This window comes from Pelmatolapia mariae, linkage group LG10_11 (genome assembly GCF_036321145.2).
Source record: "Pelmatolapia mariae isolate MD_Pm_ZW linkage group LG10_11, Pm_UMD_F_2, whole genome shotgun sequence".
NCBI lineage: Eukaryota > Metazoa > Chordata > Actinopteri > Cichliformes > Cichlidae > Pelmatolapia > Pelmatolapia mariae.
The window spans coordinates 5,230,096-5,235,487 of record NC_086236.1 but is presented as its reverse complement, the minus strand read 5'-3'; the positions used below and the strand labels follow the sequence as shown (position 1 = coordinate 5,235,487).

The window sequence follows — 5,392 nt, the reverse complement described above, 5'->3', positions numbered from 1 at the left end:
CCCATTTCTACCTGTCTCTACTGTTTCAACTGTAATTGTCAGGATATATATTTATTCCAGCTCTCACAGGGCAAAGGAATGACTCAGACTTGTCAAATGTTCTTTGACTTGATAAACAATTTGAAGTTCACAATTTTCTTACAAATAAAACTATAATGACAAACATGAACAGCTGTGCTTATTTATGAGACATGATTTTTTTTAATGTGTTCACATTTAGACAGTGTGCATCTGTATGCTGAAACTGTAATGGTGAACCTGAGGTGATGGTCAACACAAGACAAATATATATAAATATAAAACAATACTGAAGTAATGTCTTTACCCTGTGCAGCGTGTGGACGCTGTGCACACAATCACCTTAATCACTGTAGTAAACGTGCACCGCTAGCTCACGTGACTGACTGTCTCCATGGTTACATCGTATATTATTAGCTATGCAAACAGCTTCCAAAGATACCGCCATATCTCTGCAGCTGTAACACTTTCATGCTTTACAAATCATTTCACGTTTTTGATAGTTATAGACAGTTATAGACATATATACAGAATATGTTTTTAAAGTCATGCTAGGCTGTTGCTATGGTGGTTGCTGTGGACTAGAGTGGACCGCGCGTCCGATTCCTGTTGTTAGCTGTCCGCCGTAGGAAGCCTGCGTTCCGTTTAGAAGTAGCGCCAGTCTGCCGTAACTCGAACTCAAACCCGCTTTGTTCTGTAATTAAAGGGCTTTTACAGCCGTTCATGACACACACGCACACACACATAAAGCACTTTGCCTCACCATGAGAATGCAACTTTACTAAAACCTTTAAAGTGTCTGATATAGGATAGAAAAATGAAGCAACCAGAGATTTAATGATGAAGACTCTGGGTTCTGTAGTTCACGTTTTACAGTCCTGAAGGACTCACTTCAAATAATTTATTGAAGAGGAGTTTATAATGCACTTTACATTTAGACTGTTGCTGTTTAATTTTTTACATTGTTACTGTGTTATGTCATGATAAGGTTCACCTGCTGGGGGTTTGATGGATCAGCTGGACAATACAGTCAAAGACAGACTTCATCCATCATGTGCAAAAATCCTAGTTGGATTTTTGTTTTCACTCATGTTTTAGAACCAAATATTGAAAGCATTTCTGACAGACTGGATACCTGGTCAGGCTGTACATTACCTTTCACTCAAGCATCCCAGGACAGAGCCCTGCCCCACCATGAGCCTGGGTGGATATGTGGTTATAATATAAAATGACTGATACTAAATATGAATATTTCATGAAAATCAAATTATAATATGAATTCCTAGGTGTTTTTTATATCCAGCAAAAGATTGATTACATATGTCTGAATTGCTAACCCTAACCCTAGCTCAACAGACCACAATGCCCTGGACTGTCACTATTATTACATGCTGTGAACATAAGTAGCTTTGATCACAATTTATGTTGTAAAAGAGAAGGAATATTGAAAAAAAGATCAACATTGTGATATTATTGACCAGAAACTTGCTTGCCAGACTCTCACAGCACAGGATCAGACTCACTGTGCATGACGGCTCAGGCCAATAATGTTTGTCAGTTGTTTAGTACTTCTGTACAGTTAGGGTCACTGTCTCTGTGTCAGTATAATTAATATGCAGAAAACACTGAAAGCTGATTGTCTTCCAATATTCTAGCATAATAAAAAACTTTGACTTTGTTAGTACATATTGTTACAGTCCTAATGCCAGTATGATTCTTCATAATGCCTGCTTTGAAATACTGAACTTTAAAATTGACCTGATGAAAGATAATTTACAGTTGGAGTCTGTCAGGATAATTCTGACTGTAAGATCACTGTATTAATCTGAATCCTTCTGAAATGTGCTGTGAATGAATGCTGATGCAATTCACTGTGTGAAAGCTGTTAATAAAATGAATCTGTGACACATGCAACACATTCACAGAGGAAGAGGACACAAAGGGAGGACACGTAGAGGCTGTGTTAAAGTCAGAAATCCAAATCTTTAGTCAAAAACAGGCGGCGGTTACAAACAGGAAGACAAGCAGTCCATTAAACAGTCTACAGGGTCAAACATGCAGAGAATTCAAACAGCAGTAAAAAATAACTGAACACTGAAAAACTTAAAGCAATGTGTGACGCAATAAAAGGAAGCAGCGCAGTATATTCACTGAATTACAAAATTACAAAAGAGAAAAACGACGATTTCTAAGGTTTGTTTTCTAAATGCAGGCAGAGTGTGGCTGGTAAAGATGGAAACATACAGAATGTAAACTGTGTGAGTTTGGTGAACTTTGTTAGTAACAAATGAGGTAAAAAAAACCAACACAAAACAGACAAAACACAGAAAGAGGCTCTCAGTATTCATTAATAATTAGAAAGCATATAAACATTCTGGTCATGGATTTTTACAGTCTTAGTTCCGCTCGCTGTCATCACTATAATCATCATGATCAATGGCGAGATCATTAGGTGGGCGGGGCTGTCTCTGTTGATGTCACCATGAAGGAACAGCATCTGGCACGTGTTGGTGAAACAGCCCAGTACTGGTTTAGTTTCCTCTCCAGCTGTTGGACATTTGACACTTCAACATTAAGGGGAAGAAGAAGAAACAGTGTTAGGTCAGGTGACCACATGGTTTCTAAAAAAACTGACAGGAAGTAACCAGGCCGTTAGAAATGGATATCATGTGTTTATAGTTACTGTATGTTAGGTAACTCTACTTACCAAAAGCAAAGCTGCTGAATGTTGCAGGAACATGCTCATGTGTGGTGGTCATTCAGTGCTGCTCCGGCAGGTTAGACAGTCCAAGACTGATATCCTGCCCATCTAAGAGCTTGAAAACACACATGCAAAGATTTAATTGTATTACAGTCAAAGTTGGATGTTCGTTTTTGTCCTTTAGAAATGTTTGTGTATTTGAAAGCACTAACATTTAGGGATGACTCGGATTGTCTCTCTATCTCCTTTAAAGGGGAGACAAGTGTGTCCACTGATCCACGTCACTTTACCTGGATGATGACTCCTCTCTCCCTCACCCAGAAACACTCCTAAAATAACCAAGCAAATAAATAATACCGAAGATTTACTCACATTTCAAAAACATCAAAAACATCTCCCTTTGATTCCATTACTCCATTCCTGCTAAACATCAGGCAACAAATGTCCCAGTAAATCACAGTAAAATGTAAAGCACATGTTTTCTCTGCTTTGTCTAACCTCTGCAGAGCCCCTCTGTCAAGAAAAACATATCTTTAAGCATAAAATAAATATACATTTCATAACACGTCACTGGACAAACCTCGATCAGTTGATTTCCTCTGTGCAGTGCAGACGAGCATCAGTCAGCAAGTCAAGGTGGTGAGATGGACTCGTGCCCTTGGTGACTCTGCTAGTTCTTCTGCTTCTGATGAAACACCACCGTCTCTCCACACCGTCACCATCTGTGAGCACAAACTGCCGCTGTGCTCTGCCAGCATGTAGGAAATCACATATCACACACACAAGGGTGAAGAAACATTAGAGCTCAACTTTGGATACTTTAGATCTAAAAATCAAAGTAGCTCTTAGTTTCAGCAATCAGTGAACAGACACAATGATACCAAACTGATTCTGTATGAATACAATATGGTATTTTCAATACAGGTGTCAAATTAATGTATTAAAACTAATACAGATATATGTATATATATATTTGATAAATTAGTTTGCTAAATTAGAACATATATATATATATATATATATATATATATATATATATATATATATATATATATATGTATATGTACACATTATTTAACAATTGCAACTGAAAGAAACTAAATATTGAACAAAAATATATTGTCACATTCTGCATTCTCTAATACAAATTTCACAAAGTAAATTTTTGATTAACAGAAAAAATATGAATTACAAAAAATAATTGTATATTATTAAAATATTATGCAACCGTGACCAAAGTCAGAATCATCATTACAGTATTGTGGACTTACTGCTTGGGTAATAGTGATAAACTTCAGGGGAGATAATTGATGACAGAAAACTGTAAACAACACTCTGAAGTCAAGCTTCTTATCATGTTTCTGTGACCTCAGCACGCTGACAGACTTGAAGTTGCTAAAGATTTCAAAAAGTGATAATTACAGGGAAGAAACTTTTTCATCCGTTTAATCAAACATTTAATGCCTCAGCTGTCTCAGTCCTATAGCATTCTGCAACTACAACTAACCTGAGGAGGCTTGGATTTGGCTGCAGGTGCCCCTGTACATCCTTCTCAGCAGCACACATGTGGGTACCATTTAATCACACTTCGTCCTGAGCTTTGCTTCATCACAAGACTAAAGGTGGCATCCCGTGTCACGGTCTTATCATCGTCCAACTGGAGAAGAAACATTTATGGTCATCCTGGTTTTGTTTTCTGATTCTGCAAAAAGACTGAGGACAACAAAGCCCAGAGAACAAGAGATACACAACATCCAACATTCAGACTCAAACAGCCTCCATAAATGAAGAGCACCAGGTTGGTCCAGTTATACTAGATATAAGCATAATTCACATTACTGTGTATGAATAATAATCAAGAGACAAACTTTGAAGATGCAGAGCATGATGTCCCATCATCAGACTGTAAACAAATATCCACCAGGCTTCTTTGTTGGCAGAGGTGATGATTCTCCCATCAGGGATCAGTAGCGTGTATTAACATGTGGTATAAGCAGCAGTCACTGAAATGTTACTGTTTCAGATAAGAAATCTAGCACATAAAAGCCAGGGTGGGAGGGATCTCTATAAACTGACTTACCTCTGCAAGTGTGAGGCTGTTCCTCCAGCTTCAACAAAATTATAACTCTCCAGTCACAGACAAACAAAGAAACTCCAGCTGGGAGATAGAAAACACTGTCTGGGTCTTGCTGGATGTTGCTGGTCAGAGTCTCACATTAGCAGAGTGCTGCTTGGTCCCACTGACCCATGTGCACAGTGACTGTGGAGAACTGTTCTGGAAAATGGAAAAGAGAATTAAAATGACAAAAAGCCAAACAGGCTTTCCACAAAGACTCTCTTGGAATCAGCAATCAAAAAATCATTGGTTCATATTACAATTAAATATGAACAGGCTCCTTAAATGTAAGCAGTTAAGATCTGATTTGATTTACATCCTTCACACAGCACATGTGTCCAGGCTGTCAGGTAAACATAGAATTAATCTCAGGTAACATGACTCACAGTAGAGATTCAGTAAGAAAGATTGCTAGCTCTAATATTATTACCACACCAACAGCTCAGATTTCTAGAAGTATTTAAACAAATGTCAGTCTATCCATTCATTTTCTTCTGAATATTCAATTCATGTTCACAGGGGGGGTCTCGTGGAATTTTGTAAAGTCTGCAACACAG

General features: G+C 37.9%; 1 long non-coding RNA gene across 2 annotated transcripts; it reads right to left on the bottom strand.

Moving 5' to 3' along the window:
• Positions 1-2,359: 2,359 nt before the first annotated feature.
• On the bottom strand, positions 2,360-4,695 carry LOC134637374 (uncharacterized). Of its 2 annotated transcripts, none has more exons than XR_010095108.1 (5): positions 4,227-4,695; positions 3,300-3,467; positions 2,932-3,048; positions 2,726-2,834; positions 2,360-2,582 (listed from the first exon to the last, which is right to left on the bottom strand). It is a non-coding gene; the product is annotated as an uncharacterized LOC134637374 (long non-coding RNA). The 2 variants fall into 2 exon arrangements; XR_010095107.1 differs by having other exon boundaries at positions 2,726-2,827.
• Positions 4,696-5,392: the final 697 nt, after the last annotated feature.